The sequence below is a fragment of the Ursus americanus genome, chromosome 10, assembly GCF_024610735.1.
Source record: "Ursus americanus isolate L20-20 chromosome 10, mUrsAme1.1.p, whole genome shotgun sequence".
Taxonomy (NCBI): domain Eukaryota; kingdom Metazoa; phylum Chordata; class Mammalia; order Carnivora; family Ursidae; genus Ursus; species Ursus americanus.
In genome coordinates, this window is record NC_142136.1 from 22147732 (window position 1) to 22166119 (window position 18388).

General features: G+C 34.3%; 1 long non-coding RNA gene and 1 pseudogene across 1 annotated transcript in view; both read right to left on the reverse strand.

Annotated features, from left to right (window-relative positions):
• Window positions 1–18388, reverse strand: part of LOC123801122 (uncharacterized) — a 220882-nt gene that overhangs the window by 137192 nt on the left and 65302 nt on the right. The gene's annotated exons all lie outside the window — the stretch shown is intronic.
• On the reverse strand, window positions 10820–11216 carry LOC123801120 (mitochondrial intermembrane space import and assembly protein 40 pseudogene; annotated as a pseudogene).

The window sequence follows — 18388 nt, forward strand, 5'->3', positions numbered from 1 at the left end:
ACGTTCCCAATTTTGAGTACTTTGGCTCATGTATTAGTTCTTCCACAGTGATTTAAGTCACTTAGATGAACATCATGAACGTCATAAGAATAGAACATAGTGTGTGTGTGTGTGTGTGTGTGTGTGTGTGTGTGTGTGTGAGAGAGAGAGAGAGAGAGAGAGAGAGAGAGAGAGAGAGAGAGAAAAGCTTAGTATCTTGAATTAGCTGGTAGATAATTAGATTGGTACAAATAAATAATGGTACAATGTCAAATAAAAGGTCTAATTTATACATGTTTTCAATTATATTGGCCTTTTTGAATGGCATAAACAGCTCCAATACATTACAATAATGAAAATTAGTTCAAAAGAAACACAGCAAATATATTTATAACAATAATATACCTTACAGAATATATTATTGTAATCACATCTTTTTAAAAGCCCACTAAAAAGTAATCTAATGCACAACTTTGCATAACTTTACCTATTTCCACCTATTTACCAAGTTTCTATATTAGATTTCTTTATCATATTTACTCTTCATCTTTGAAAGACACAGCAAAGTGAACTTAAGAAAGATGTTAAAGTTACTCTTTCTTGTTGCATAGCTGAATATTAGCCAGGGCAAACTTGTTGAACTTCACGCAACCTGTATATTAGGAAGTGAAATTGGCTAAAGAAGTTTAAGGTCTTAACAAACAAGCACCATGACTCTGGGATAAATTTATGGTTCACTCACCTATTTCCCATTACCCTTTCAGACACGTATATTATGGCAGTTATTGTAGTGTATCTCAGTTATTTATGTGTCTGTATCTACAAAAATGTGATGAGCTCCCCAAAACTGGAGCCGTCTGTGATTCATTTCTGTATCCTCAGTGCTTACTATGTAAGTACCCAAACTGTTCTAAGTAATAGCTTATGTAGATTAGTCAATTAAGAAATTGATTTCATACATTTGAGACAATAAATTTGAAGACTTAAAAAAAGATAATCGATTCATTCCATTATTTATAAGAGAACATTCCATGAACATTTCCTTTCAGTACGCTCTTTATGCTATTTCTATTGAAAAACTCAGAAATTAAAGAATAAACTGTGCCACACACCAACTGTGCTCATTTGATTCTGATGATAAGAAATGACGCACTGTGTAAAACATCTTTGTCAGCATGAGGCTGTCCTTTTACAATTTGGCTGTATCAAGAGTTGTTTCTTTTTGAAATGGTAATGAACTCATTACTTATCAACTCTTGCAGAGTTCTACTTAATTCCAAAAATTATATCAATGATAATTTCAAGTACATTTTAAATCATGCTTATGAAACCATTTTCCTTTGTTTTCTTTAATATCTTACCTTGTATAATGCTTAATCATTCTGCTCTTATGCATAATTTGGTTTAAAAAGAAAAAAAATATGCTCAGGTTGAGACTTCTAAGCATTGGGTATGAATAAAATATTGATTAGATTATATAGATATCTGGGGCGCCTGGTTGGCTCAGTCAATTGAGCATCTGACTCGTGATTTCAGCTCAGGTCATGATCTTAGGGTTGAGAGATAGAGCCCTGAGTCAGGCTCCACGCTCAGTGGGGAATCTGCTTGGGATTCTCTCTCCCCTTTTCCCCACCCCGACCCCACTTCCTCTCTCTCTCAAATAACAAATAAATAAATCTTCAAAAAAAAAAAAAAAAAGAATATACAGACATCTAATATGTTTAAAATTTAGTATTTTTTTCAATCTTAAAGAATTTATTTTCCCATTTGTAGAGTAACATTATTATAAAATCCACAGTTATTGAAACCTACATTTGTAGAGTAACATTATTATAAAATCCACAGTTATTGAAACCTACATTGCTTAAATCAAAATAATGTACATTTATCTCTGAACATTGTATCATTAAAGTCCATGTAATGTCCCCTGTATAAATCAATGTGATGACACATAACACATGATCTCATTTTTATCCTAATGGCTTCTGAACATGTATGATATCCAAGATAGAACCAATGCTTTTAATGTCAGACTAAAGAGACAAGTATGATCTTAAACAAAAGAAAGAAAAGTTTTATAAACAGGACAGAAGTCTAACAGTTTAGCTGTTTGCTGCATCTGCTTGGCAAGGCCATCCTTCTTCATCTCCAGAGTTGAAGCACATAAAACAGTGAAACATAAATGTTATGTGTTGTTACTCTAAAGCAATAGGTTTAAAGGATTTAGAGCGCTACTTCAGGCCAAAAAATAACAAGAGGGACTGGATTTACCTTCTTGCCTGAAACACAAAAAAACCCAGGCAAAATATATGATTCTGTAGTTTTCATGACATTGGTGTCTGCTTCACAAAGGGCAGTGAAAAATTAAAACAAAACGAGCCCTATGATTGCACATAGACTAAATGCCTTGGGAGAGTTTACTGGACACAGTAGAGGAAGGTGAAAACCAGGGGGAGTCAGCAGAGTCCCAGATGAGGAAAGAGAGGAGTCTGGAGTGACTAAGGTGTCTAAAGTTCACAAGGCTGAGCAATAAAGAAAAGAAAATTACAGAGAGAAAAAACTATGGAGATCCACAGATGGTTGCCCTCAAGAATTCAGGAAGAGTACTTACTACATAGTCATGTGAGGAAACTGCCCAAGACCAGGGGATGAACACCTAAAACAATTAAAGAAACACTGCCTGTACTCACAAAAGACTGTGAATAGCACCTATTCCTATCAGCCGAAGTAGAATGCCACATAATTCAAGGCACATTAGGCAGATTATTTAGACCTACTCTGGATTATATCCTTCTTTGGTACTACCTGACAATGTTTAATAGCAAGCCTCAATGGGGAAAAACAGCTCTTTTCATGTAACTTAAACTCCATTCCAGGACAAAGATTATCAATGGCACTACAAATAGTTAAGGTAATACACCAAATAAAGTAATATCCACAGTGTTTGGCATTTATTAAAAACTAGCAGTCAAACATACATATACACAATCCATAAGAAAAATAAATTTCCCAAAACTAACCAGAACTGATATTAAAATTAGCCAAAAAAGATATTAAAACAGTTATTCTGAGTGTATTCCACATGTTTAATAAGCTAGAAGAATGACTGTATCACAGAGAAGCTATACACACACACTCACACTCACACAATTTAAACTGGACTTCTATATATTAGGATGATGATGCCTGAGATAGTTATATATAATTCTTTATATACATATATATATATTTGATGGGGTAAATAAAAAAGTTTAATTAATTTGAAACATAGAAGTAGAAACTATTCAAAATAAAACACAAAGGGAAAAGAAGCTGAAAAATAAAAATGAACAGAACAGCAGTGGACTGTGAAACCTCTTTAAGATGCCTAATATATGGGTAACTGGAGTTCCCAAAGGAGGGAAAGTAGAAGAGAAAAAAACTGAAAATATGACTGTGGAGTATTTTCCAAATTTGGAAAAATAGTACTAAAACACATGTGTAAGAAATTCAGAGAACTAAGCACAGGAAACATGAATAAAACTACCCTAAGTCAATTTATAATCAAAACAAGTAATAAATGGAAATAGAGGAAGACTATAGTCAATGGAAAAAGTGTTTTAAAAAGTTTATCAAGTCCAGGGCAAGATTTAAACATGTTATTTCTACTGAGCCAATCAGGACAATTTATCTCTTTCAGCTCTTACACTCACTAAAGGTGTAAATTGTGAGAAATATACACTTATTTTCTTGGGAAAATATTGGTTTCCTGCTGATATACACATATTCCCAAGACTCCCTCTGAATAATCTGGAGAAAAGTAATGACACAGCACCACCTGAGGACTCAATTTATGAGTTGTTGACTACAGTTACTAATGCTATGCACTTTGTAGGTTGTGTTTAGATTTCTAGTTATTTTTCTCAGATACCCTGGGAAAGTACTGTCAACAAATTAAGTAGGGTGTTGGTTACTGAACAGTAGAGTTACTGAAATTTGTATTTCAACAATCAAGGTAGCACAGTTTTAAGACAGCTTCCTAGTTGGGGGAGAAAATAGATTGTACTTCATTTCTCTAAATATTGAGAAGGATTGGTCTAAATTTCTCAGATTAGAATCCTTCTCTGAATCGGTCAAATGTGAAAGTGGACAGAATTTTTTTAAGAAAATGAAAATAGTACTTCGACAGTTTCAAGAGAGACAGGGTCATGACATTACAGATAACTGTTCTCCAAAGTTAACACAAAGGACTTTAATAAGAAGGTTATGGTATCTTCCTCAAACAGATAAACTGGGGGAGGAGTGGTTAAAATATACACAGTTGAGCAGCTCATGGCACATACAGTATCTTTTGATTCACACCATATTTCTATAGTACTAATGCCATTAATATATAATGTCAACAGTACACGTGATGTTTTTAATCAGCCCTGGTCCATGTGCTTCAAGTGTTCTTAGGGATGTTAGGCGCTGACCTTGCCCAATCAAGTAAGGCTGAAATAAGATCCCTGGAAGCTCACTAAAAAATTTTTTAAAAAACTGTAAATAAGGACAATAGAGCTGTGTTCCAGGAGACATCCCATGTCAGAAAATCAGCTTGAAGAGAATACAAAGCACTATTTGAATGGACTCATCACATAATAATGACTCTCATGGAATATCATATTCATCAATAAGCTGTGAACGTTCTTGTTTCATCACCCATAAAGGTTTATGAATATTGTAGGAGCTATGGAACTGAATGTTTTTAAAGGTCACTATTGGTGAAGGATGTACGTGAGAGTTAGATCAAATAAGTTTATGGGAAACTTAACAAACCTAACTTATGGCAGAAAGTCACTAAATGTTGTGGACTTGATCACTGTTCTATAACCTTCCAGGTAGTTCATTTTAAAAGGGAATTTATCCTTTTCCGGGGTGCAATCTTTTGGGGTTGGAAAAAAACAACGAGTGGCACTGAATTGGGGTGCATAGAAGTGTTGCATCATGATACCTAAAAGCCAGGGCTATTTAAGCTCCACTTTGACATCTGAGACACAGTTATATCCCAAACTCGGAATGCAGAATTTGCTAAACAATGGCTTCTACTCACCCTCCTTGTTTATGAGATATGTTAGGTACATGAGAAAATGTTGTTTCTTTTGAGAAGGAATAGAAAACAATGCAGTAATTTTAATGATTGTTGGTTTATAAAGCATTATTTTAATCTATGACAGTTACTTGTTGTAATAAAGGAACTTCTAATTCACTCAACAAATGAAGTTAAAACCACATTTATATAAACATTTATATAAAAAAAATTCCCAAGAAAAAAATATGTATTTGGAAGGTGACTTGAAGCCCCCGACTGAGTAAACACCTACAGGGCTGACCAAAATTCATCTTGTAAAAATTACATACTGAATTAAGTGCCCCCATCAACAAAGGATGATGGAGCTGACGGAGTAACTGAGCTGGTAAAAGAACGTTAGGTCTGTGAAAAGAGTATTAGATGGATGTGGTTGATATTACTGTGCTCTGAGGAGGAGACTCTACTACATGATTTAAATCCTGGTGGTCATTATGGTTTTTTCTTTTACATAAAACTTTGCAGCAAATATTTTAAGACAAATAATTAATAGCTATCTAGAAAATATTTATTGAGATGATACTGACTAAGGTTAAATGAGGAGGGTGGAGCTATACTGGCTGGATATACTGATAATATCTAGAATTATAGTAATAAATATACAAAGAATTAGAAAAGAGGAGGCAAAGAAAATAAGGGTCAAAAGTTTAAATATGTAAATTAAATCAAATTACATAAAAATAATTGAACAATTTTTGTACAACACATAACCACTCCATCAAAAAGTAATTTAAATTAAGAGAATTCTTAAATGATTATCCTGGAAGATTGGTAAGGTTTAATTTCAAATTTAGGTAATTTTAAGAATTGCTGGATGGATAGAATTTGAATGAGACCAGGTTGAAGAAGGGACTGAAGGATCAAACACTAATAAAGTAAGAAAAATAAATTCTCTTCAGAAGAACCTAAAACCTATACTCCCTACCCCACTTGGTGGGTAAAGAAGAACTAAAGTTCCCTACAGTGTACTACTGCAAGATCCAAGGTTATACTTACAGTGAGATCCAAGGACATGAAAATCTGCTAGTGGAAAGTTAATGAAAACTATAAAGGACTCTGAAACCATAAGATATGTTTCAGATATGATACAAGCATTAAGAAGGAATTAATAGGGTATTTAGGGAAAAATTTACATTGAGGATCAGGATACTAGTAAAATTCCAACAGAATCTCCATTGGGGCTAGAACAGTACTCAGAGGAGCATCAGTTATTGAAAAAAGGAATAAAGGCAGTTTTCTGCTTGCCTCACTAAAATGTTGCATTTCCCCCATTCTTTTCATAGGTATCACCCCTGCCCCCAACACACACACCATTATGAAAATAAAATACATGATATAGGCTGTGTTTTTGATGAAATGAAAGGCATCTTAATCTGTATACAATAATATTTAATGAAAGGCTATTAAAGGCATTGGCAGTCATGCAGCATGTAAAGGAAATGGAGAGAGAAGTTCCAATTGTTACCTTTCAAGAAAAGGACAAACAGACCACATTTCTACAGGGAAATGGCATATCCTGAGATTTAAGCTTGACCTTATTTTGTGTGCAGTACTGGGTACTGGATATACTGACTCCTCTTTAATCCCTCTGGCAAACAGAGAAGAGAGTGGAGAGAGAAAATGAAAAAAAGCTAAGTGCATAAGAAATTTCACAGGCCAGCAACATTAGCATTAAGCTGTTTGTCAAAAAATCAGTGTGTCCTGAATTGTTCGCCTCCATTCATCTTACACACACTGGTGCACCACGCAAGAGAAGGCTGAGAACTGTGCATCCCAGTATTCCTTGAAAGCAGGCCTTCAGGCTAGATTGAGACATGTTGTGCAAAATTTGAAAACAGAAGAGAAGACATTATTTTCCAGCTGTAGTTAAAGGAAAATGCATTGGCACTAAGCAAGATAGAACTTTTAGTTTCTGGTTGAGTTCCTGTGAATGATTTGTTTCATTGGTGTGGTAGGTTAGACACCAGTTGTAGGTTCCTAGAAATTTAGGCACTTTCTAAACACTTAGATTTCCACCTCTCACTCATCTAGCCCTTACAATGATTGTTTAAGATTCTCTGATTCTCTTACTACTTAAAACACCCCAAGTGAATCATTTTTCCAGCTAGAACCTCACTGATACTGTATTTAGTATCAATATTTGGTAACAGACTCAAAAGTTGGGAAACTGGTATTAGTTTATCTCACCAGGTTGGATATGAAGTAGGTGTGTGTGTGTGTGTGTGTGTGTGTGTGTGTGTGTGTGTGTGTTTTCCACCAGTAGACAATGGAATACCATTAGTCCAGTATACAGTAGAATAAGTTACTAGCATTCATTAGCACCTTCACTTTGGAATATAAATGAATCTCCATGAGGGGGGGTGCATAGCGGAAAGGAAAAAAGTCTCTAGCTTCACTTCACTGCACTGTAAGTAACTGGTTCTTGGGAGGTAAGTTTATAAATCATTTCTAAGAAATACACAATCTCTAGTTTCCAAGGCATATTTACTGCACAATCACTTTTTACCAAGTCTGCCAGTTCTTTTTATGCCCAAATCCTGGACCATGAAGGAATGTGAAAACATTCATGAAGAACTTCTCTCACCGACTTTTACGGGAAAAAAAGTATTTTTAGAAATACCAAATCCAAATTTAAGTGTGAAATTAAGAATTTAAATTATAACATGGTTGTTTTCTTTCAATGATCGCCTAGACAAAGTAAATTGTAGGATTTATACAAAGATTGAGTTTCATCTCAAGTAAGGAAAAAAATGAAATAAGGGGATCAGATAATTTGCAACTATGTAACTGTTCTTATAAGTCACAAATTTTAGTCTGGACAAAAAAACAAAAAACACCAGGAAAATGAAAATAGTAACAGAAAAAAAAAAGTGTTGGAATCCATGAATATGTCATGATTCTGGGGAGACCTTGAGGTACAATTTAATAAAGCACCCTGAAAAGGTGACCTGAAAGAAATAAGTGCAAAAAAGAGTGAAATATTTCAAAGTATATAATTGTAGATGGTATTTGTTTGATGACAAAATTTTTAGTTTGACCATGACAGACTCGAGGAAGTGAGCAGAAAACATGCTTACCGTTTAAGAGGGTAAAAAGCAAAAGAACAGCAAGCCATACATGTGGTTGATACTGCAGTGGAAATAACCAATTTCTGAGTAAATTTTAGAATGAAGAGGATTACGGATGGCCAGGGCAGTTGTAACTTCCACTGAAGGCAAGGTAAACCTAGTTGTAGTTCGTGATGGAATTCATTAAGATTGTAGCATTAAACTAGTCCTCCAGGTGCAATTTTGCATGTTTTCCTATGGGTGTGAGGCTCATAAGGGCTTAAGAACAATATAGTTGGCTCTTAGCTCCTTGAGAATGTGCTTTACAACAGAAGTCGAATTTGGGAGTTAACTAAGGCTGAGTTGGACATTTTTTCAAAGATTTTCAGAAACGTTTTGAGTTACATACTATTTTTCAAATTTTACAGACAACAAAAAAATTGCTTAAATAATATTTAATGCTTCAATTACACCAGTCAATTATAGCCTTGTAGGACACCTTATAATGGGCTCATGGTGTAACCTAATGGGTTGACAGCCCAGGAGACCAAATCTATGAGTTAGAATTGATAATATTTTTTCAAATAAAAAGCACACAGTTTAGAATAACTTCCTTTCCATTTAAAATAGGAAGAAACACATTCAAATCCCTTCTGGGGGATGCTATACTATTATTTCCAAAGGATCAACAAGAACCATTAACATCTGCCTCTCGGGAGAGGGTATATTAGTATGTCATAGGGATCTTTACTATGTAATTTTGTAATATTTTGTGCTGTTTTCTGTTATTAGACATATGCACTTGTGTGTGTGCTTGTGTGTGGTTTATTCATTCAAAAGCATGATGTAAATGCTGATTAAATAAATATTCACTTCATAATTTTACATTAAAATTTAGTTATAAAATAAAATACAAATGATCCAAAATATATTTCTATTTTTTCTATTACTTTTTATTCCAACAGTGATATTTTTGATTTATTCCTCTCAGACTTTAAGAATAACTCATAGTGAACTCACTTGCAATTCTCATATAAAACAAATCAAAAGTTGATAAAAAAAAAAAAAACTTTCCAGATGATATTCCTATGTGAGCTGCCAGCACTCAGTGTGAAAGAGCATTAGTGTCATTTATATGAAAAGTCTTTCAAGTCAATGACAGAACTGGGCCAGAAGCAATGAGAATAAATTAAGTAAAAGGATGTTCAATGACCATCTGAAACCGCAGTACAGAAGCCGCCAGCAGTTCTCTTCTCTGTTACATGGACTAACAGAAACAAAAATCTACCCTTCATCTTTTTAGGAGGAAAAACTATCATATTTGTACTTTTAACCTATCAACATTTATCAAGAGAAAAATGTGTTTCATTTATTTTAGTTGATACCAGTAAAAGTCTCAATCACTTTGATTACAAACGTTTGACAATAGTGAAAACCAATGCATAGAAAATGCATGGCTGAAATGGCATTCAATATACTTAAATTTTTTTCAATTGTGTTTTATTCTATTGAATAGTCCTAAACTTGACATCAAATGTATCAAATATTCCCCCCACCCCTGTATACACACACATACACACACACACACACACACACACACACACACACACACACATACACACACACACACACACACAGGGTCTGGCCCAACACTGAAAAAGCCCATTTCAAAACTCATTTAGCTCTTTTATGTTTTCTATATATCTTACCTATTCCTTTAGAAAACTTCTTTCTCAGAGAACTCATGTATCAGGAATTATTCTATTCCCTATTTCTTGAGCCCAACACATTCATTCTACCTTAACATTATTTCTCAAATCTGTCTATGCATTTATGTCATCATTTTCCCTACACTGTTGTAACTAGTGGCTAGATGTGCGTATATTCCCAAAAACTGGATCTCTATCCCAGGTTTACAAAATTCCTGCACTTTACTTCTCTTTTCTTTATTGTTTGAGTATTTATATCTGATACTTATTATATTTTTTCCAGGTAAAAATCGTGCTTTCCTTTTAATTGACTACTTAATCCACATCATTTCTTCTCTTGGCTGTTACTTTGGTAACGACTAAGTCCCCACCTTTCAAGAACATTGCATCTGACACAGACAGAGCCAGTGTGAACACAAGCCCCAAACCTGAGCTTTTGGAATCACAAGAACAGCAAAACCAGCCTTTCTCTTCACTCAGAAAGGGACTGTGACTCTGAGGGTCCAAAGCTCCAACTTCCAAAACAGAAAACCTGAAGTTCAATGTGAAAATGGAAACTAAAATGTATCGGAAATGAAAATATAGTATCTCCTCATGTACTCAAGGTCAAGAATGTTCTTAAGAAAGAAGTATCTGATCATTTACCTGCCTCCTGTATTAGGAATGGCCTCACTCCAGCATTTTTAAAGGAAGAGGTTTCTGCTTCTATTTCATTTCCCAAAGGGGTATAAAATCTACTAAAAGGGATATAATCCATCAAATTAAATCAGCTCATTCACAAGACACTCCCAGATAATGATTTTTTTGTTGCTGAGCACAGTCAGCATATTATTTTAAAGTTCAGAGTAATCTGAGAAGAGAATTCAAGACTGACAGCTATAGGTTTATGTAAGAAACACATATATTTTTTTTCAGTGAATATGTCAAAGGACCAAGACCCCTGATGATCAAAATAAGTTATTTTGTACATTACGGTGCAAGGAACAATAGGGGAAAGAGACTTTATCAGAGAATGACCAAAAGGCATTTTGCGAAAGGTTTATATCACTCTGAAGCAGGACTGGAGCCCAACGCCTAGTGGTCATTAGCTTGACCCCTGCTCTTCTTTGGTTGCAGGGGCCTCAGTGGTAGCTTTCTGCTCTAAATGTTCTGCTGGCTTCTCCTCCTCTTCCTTCTTCTGAGGATACTGGCCATTCCCCACAGGGGCCACTCCCACGGGCAGTTCCAGTTAATGTCTCCAATCGGCAAGATCAATCCGTGCTCGTTAGGATTCTTGGGATCATCATGCACCAGCTCTGGACTGCTTGGAGTTTCACGGCCATCATAGGTTCCAGACAGGATTCACTCTTTCCCTTCCTGCGGGCAGTAGGCCATGGCTGCAGCCCAGGACTCAAACCTCAAAGCTACAGTGCTGCTGGCGTTACAGGGGGCGGCGGGCTCCTCTGATGACCTCTCTCCTCAGGTAGGGCTGGCAGCTGGGAGACCCACGTGCACCCACCCCCAACAGGCCTGCCCACCGCGTGCCTGCCTCCGCCTGATATTTACTATTATTTTAACAGCTTAACTTGGCTCACATATTTTTATTTTTTTCTGTCCAAATAACTTTCACTTTTCCTATACCACTGGAGTATTTTCAGGATTTTTTGAGTCATAACTTGCACTATGTCATTAACCTGTGTGATCTTGATGATATCCACCTTATGTTTTTAGTATGAATAGCATCAATAAAATATTTTAAAACTTACAGTGATTACCATTTTAATGAGCCTATACATGTCTTTTGATACATTTCCTAAATAATGTGTCATAATGAAGCAAGAAAATGTGTTTTTTTTTTCCTTTTTTCACAAATTAGTGAGGACAGGCTCAAAGATATTAAAGTAATATAATTCACTATGTCCAAGTTTATATACATAGTAAGTGGTGAACTCACACTCTGGTCCATTACTTACAGCCCATACTCTTTTTACATCTTTATATTGCTTATGAAAAAACTTTAGAAAAGGTCATAAAATGCAAAAAAAAAAAAAGTTTTGCTTGCTGTTATTCAACAAAATTATTTTGATTTCTGCCAATGTCTTTTCTAACACACATTATGACTTTATGTAATTTATTTATTTGCATACCTGCACCTGTCTTGATTGTGAGCAAACTCAGGCCATTAGATGACCTATCCAATTTAGGAATTAAAAAAATTACTGAAATTACATCATGACATTGTACATTTCCTCTGTATCCCATTCTGGTGGCTTTTATTCTCAGCTTTATTGAGATATAACTGACACATAATCCTGTGTAATTTAAGGTAATTTGATGCACATATATATTGAGAAAGGATTACCAAAATAATGTTAGTTAACACATCCATCACCTCACATAATGACCTGTGTGTGAGTGATGAGAACATTTAAAATCTTAAGTATTTTAGATTTTAAGTATTAAGTATACATAAGTATCTAAGATTTTAAGTATATATTATTAACAATAGTCACCATGTTGTACATTAAGTCCCTAGAACTTATTCATCTTATAAAGGTTAGTTTGTACTCTGACCATTATCTCCTGATTTTTCCCAACCCCCCCAGCCCTGGCAATCACCAATCTACTCTTTCTAGGAGTTTGGTTTTCAGGATTCACGTATCAGTGAGATCATGCAGTATTTGTGTTTCTCAGATGTATTTTGCTGGTAATGCCCTCAACATCCATCCATGTTGCTGCAAATGGCAGGATTTTCTTCTTCTTTCTTTTTTAAAGATTTATTTATTTTTATTTGAGAGAGAGAGCCTGGGGTGGGGAGGGGCAGAGGGAGATGGAGAGAGAAATTGAAGCAGATTCTGCACAGAGCCCAATGGGGGGCTCGATCTCAGGACTCTGAGATCAGGACCTGAGTCAAAGCCAGGATTTTCTTCTTTTTATGGATGAATAATTTTTTGAGGAATCTCTACATTATTTTCCACATTGGCTGTCCAAATTTGCATTCCGACCTACAATGGTTCCCTTTTCTCCAACCTCCCTAACACCTGTTATCTTTTGTCTTTTTAATAACAGCCATCTAACAGGTGTGAGGTGATAGCTCACTGTGGTTTTGAGTCATCTTTTCCTGATGATTAGTGATGTTAAGCACTATTTTCATGTACCTATTGGCTATTTGTACGTTTTCTTTGGAAAAATATCTGTTCAGGTCCTCTGCTGGCACTACATTTTGAATAATGCCACAACCAAAACTAATTATCTGAAGATCTATCAGTGAATGAAAAGTCACTTTCTCACTTATCCTATATGTGCTTACACTTAAAATTAGGCGGTGATGTTTCTGGTATTTACAAAAAAACAATCTGAACTCTTCAATTTACTAAAATACATTAAATTCAACACAATTTTTCCTCTAGTATTTACACTAGTATATTGGGTGGTCTGCCTGTGCATTTTGTGGTTCATGCATCTACTTAGTGAACTATTTACTCAAACCCACAACACTGGCTCTCTGGGAACAGTTTTTTGTTTTTGTTTTTTTTCCAGATGAATTAATGTTTTAAAACAAAACACTATTTTGACTTGAGAGAAAGCCTGGATAAGAATATTTTGATTTAATTTTTATCATATGGATAGTAGAAATTCTTTCTTGGTTTTGAAATTTCATAGCTTATGTATCTGAATGTCTAGGATTCATGAGTTGATCTTTTACTTGGTGTCATAGAAAATGGTGCAAAAGACAGTGCTTCTCAACTGCTACTTTAAACAAAAAATTCCTAGACATATAACTAACTTTCTAACTAACTTGGAATCAGAAATAGAAAAAGAGTGTTTTCCATATATACCATTGTATCATTTCCAAAACAAGAACAAAAAATTATATTTAATTGAAGTAATTTTACAATTACTTACTAAATACTGGATGTATGCTATGCCAACTATGGTATTAGGTATACAAATTCCAATGGATACAATTTGTATTTTCAAGTAGCTCTAGTTCTTTCAAGGGACATAGACACGTAAACAATTAATTGTAAAGCAATCCAAGAGTGTCTTTGTTAATTATATTAACATAATGAAAGCCTAAGGGAATTTGTCACTTGGTCATACATAATTTATTGAGTAACGTGAACAATCTATTTTTTTTTTCATTTTCCACAAATTGAATTATATGACTCTTAACATGACCCAAAGTACTGAGACTTAAAATACATGTAAAGAACACGTACATTTATTACTTTCATTATCCATTGCCAGGGTTATTTTATAATGTGAATCATTTCAAATATAGGAAACATTTGCATATCCAGTTTGTTTTCTATTCATTCTATCAGATGGAATGGTCTCTGAGTACTCAGGTTAATTAACTAATCACTGCATTGTCAAGCCTCTATTATGCTCTCTGCTGTAATCCTACCACTGACTTGTACTGGGTTGAGATTTATCTTAGGAACTGAGAGCCAAGGCTAAAACACTCTGAACAGAACGTTCTATTTCTGTGTAAGATGATAGATGTTGCTCTTGCCCAGAATGACAATACTTTGCACTGCTCCCAATCTGTAAATTGTTCCACTTGCTTGGCATAATAAATATACTGATGTATTTAATTCTTTCTACCAGGGCCATGCTGTTCAATTCCTCTCCACTAGCCAAATATACCAGAAGTCATAAATTTATCATCAATAGGGAGACTAAATGTGATCTCTTTCATATGTAAAAGTAGTGCTACTATCCTGCTGTTAGTGTTTTTGAGTTACTGTATTTTCAAAATTCAAGATTAGAAAAAGATTTGTTGTGATCTTTTCACTTTTAACAACTACTCTGTCGAAGTCCAGAAAAGATCCTGACAAAATTACTGTCTACAATCACAGGTACGACCTGTGGAAATGATTTCATATTTATATAACTACCACCTCTTTTCAAAATGAACTTTCATTTCTTTGAATCCCTTTCATATATTGCAAATGAAAAAAAAGAGGGCTTGTTTTGGCTTTACATATAAATTACAGAATGATATGACTCCATTATTTTCAACTACGGTACCATGTACGATTTTGCTTTCTCTTTTATCACTTCTTTTTTTTTTTTTTAACTTAATGAGCATGGAATGTTTTCAGTTCCCCCAAAAGGAGAATGCCTCAAGGAAACAACGGTTGGAGTGTTTAGTGCCAAGTGTTATTAGTTTCCTTTACACTTTCATACTACCAGAATCATATTCTGTGCTTACCATCTAAGTTAGGGGACACCGAATTATGACCCACCGGTTCCACCTAGCCCATTACCTCACTTTGCAAAACAAGTTTTATTGGAGCAATGACCACTTATTCAATGTTATCTAGCGCTGTTTTGGCAAAACGCTGGCAGACGTGACTTTAACTGCCACAGAGACTGTGTGGCCTATAAAGCCTAAAATATTTACTTATATGAGATTTACGAAAAAAGGTTGTTGACTTTGATCCAACTCAGAGTGCAAAACTGGAGTTGTGTCTGGTGTTATTTTGTCCTGTGTAGTTTTTGGAATTCACTGAATTAGTTCTCTTGTTACTCATAGGGATGTTAGGAAGACCACATTAATTAAATAAGCTAATATTTGCAAGTAGTTAAAAAAACACTTAGGTCTTAAGAAGGGCCATATAAATGGTGTTAGTAAAAAATGGAAATGAACTTAGCAAATATACTAATTCAAAGAATGCCAGATCCCTTGATGTCTGTTTAACCAAAGTGTGGATTTCGACAGTGTTCAGATATTCATTATTAAAATCAAGCATAACCTTGAGTACATCAGGTAAATTATGAGAAAGCAGAAACTCTTTTTCTAAAGAAAATTATTAATAAATTTATGTAAGAGAAAAAAAGGCTTGATGGATTTTTGGGTATAAACATATTCTAGAGGAAACTGTACGTGTTTTTGCTAATTAGTCAGAAGCTAGGAGACAACAAGTTTTTGGATGGTTTTAGTAAATAGTTGAATATAATATAGTAACAGTTGGTTATTTTGAGATATTACTCTTGTTTACATCTCATTCAATGAAAGTGTTCATTTGATATTAAAGTGTTATAATGCTGCAGTTACACACATACACACATATACACACACACACACAAAATAAATACTTGAGAACTTAAGAAAGAATAGAAAAATTTGTGAATAATTTTTATGCTTTGAATGTCTGTTTCTGTTTCCAGAACTAAGAGTACAGTACGTCTAGTCACACAGTTCCATGCAAATTTGGCTGTGTTTGGTTCCAGGTGCTCATTTATGTTAATGATGACACACCTTTTGATTAATAAATATAGGATTCTTTTGCATACTTCAGTTCCCTCACATTCTTTCTTAACTACTTTTTTAGGAAAGTAATGAGGCAAAGTTTGCTTCTCTACTCCAAAAAAATCTCCAAATTTTTTGTAGTTTAAAGATTGCAGATTTAAGCGGACAGATTACTAAAATGTCTATACAACGTTTTGACTGATTATGAATATAGCTTCTACGGCATTTAAAGCAATATAGATCAGAATGAAATATGCAAAAATGTGATGAACAGTTAACATTTTCATGGTGTATAAAATAATTTAAAGATGGCATAATATAAAACAGTGGTTTTATATTTTTTTAAGGAGTAGTAACCTATCTTGAGAAAATTTTTGGAATTCTTATATATTCAAGTTTTAAAGTGGAGATTCTACAGTTGAAGTATGTTGCTGTTGACTGTGTCTACCATCTATTTCCACAAAAATTCTGTTTAACAAACCATCTTAAAACTCAACTATTTGAAATAATAACCATTTAGTCTCCATTTGTCTGAATAACCATTTGTCTGAAAATTGGCTGGAGACTGATCAATAAAGGCTGGTCTCAGCTTGGCTTGACTCCAAAGTTTATGTCTGCTCCATATGTCTCATCCTCCAATCAATGGGTTATCTGGACCATTTCTTCATGTGACAGCAGCAGATTTACAAGAGCATAGAAGCAACTGCACAAATACATTTCAAACTTCTGATTGCATAACCACTATTAACATCTTAAGGAGCAATACAAATCACACGAATAAGCCTAACATCCAGAGTTGGGGAAATAGATTTCACCAACCATGACACAATGGGTAATCACATACAGTGTCAATATGATAGGGGCAATACCTTCCCCATCTTGGTTTGGCAAGTGCAGGATTTAATATTTTTGTAAAATAATTCAGTTTACACACTGCCCTCTACCCCAACTAATTTGATTACCTCTTTAATACTCCTTTATCACCAGTAGCACCAGAAGCATCACTGAGGAAAGCTAAGTTTCTGTAGAGAGCAAGCATTGGTTTTAGAAACAGACTAGAAACAATCAATTCTAACTCTAGACACTGAAATTACTAATTTGCAACCTTAAACAAGTCACTACATTTTCTATGCTTTAATTTCTTCATCTTTAAAATGGTAGAAGGGCACCTGGGTGGCGCAGTTGGTTAGGTGTCCAACTCTTGGTTTCCGCCCAGGTTGTGATCTCATGGTCCTGAGATCCAGCCCTGAGTCGAGCTCCATGCTTGGCGTGGAGTCTCCAGATTCTCCCTCTCCCTCTCCCGCTCCTGTTCTCTCTGTCTCAAACAAATAAATAAATCTTTAAAAAAAAATAATAAAATGGTACAAACATGCTCCATGGAACAGATGTTAAAGACGACCAGATGAGAGATACAGATACAGAAACAGAATCAGATATAGACATAAAGATATGCAATTCCTCAGTCACTTCCAGGCCAGGGAATAGAGTGTTACTATGATGGTTATTAATTATTTCTTATCTCAATTACATTTTCTTGCATATACTCCCTTGAACACCTCCCTTTCCAACTTTCGGTTCTCATTGGATGCCTTGTCTTTTCATGAAAATTTCTGGTCATTTCCATGGACATATTATTCAAATATTCTAATTCTTCATCACTATTGCTTACTTACTATCACTGTAGAGTATGATTTCTCCTACATACCATTTTTTGTTAGAGCTACATAGGTGTGTTTTGTAAAGTGGGAGGATTCATTTCCTTCCATTTATGCCATGGTATTCTTATTTTGACACATATATCTTATTAGTTTCTCCTCTGATTCCTTATTTTATAAAAATGGGACCTAGTCAAGAAAAATATCTGCTTTAAAAAACTATGATAAAATATTAGGCCAAATTTTATTAAAGATATTCTTCTCAGAGAATGAACACTTTTCCCGATGGGTTCCTTATACATTCATGTAAGTAGATTCTTGTTGAGAAAATTAATTTAGTCTACTATCAGACAAATCTACAGAGTTTGTGACTCAATGTTGGTGTTAAATAAATTATACTGAATTGTTTAACTTCATCTGCATGGATAATGTGTTTATTATTTTACTAGGAACTCATTTTTTATACTTATATTTAATACTTATTTAATTATTATTTAAATGAATTTTATTAATACTTAAATTAGTTAAATAAATTATTTAAATATTTGCATTGTTACTAAGAAGAAAACTATTTTAACATTAAATTATCCTAATAAAAATTTTCATGAATTATTTCTGAAACATGAAACTCAAGATAGAATAAAATGATT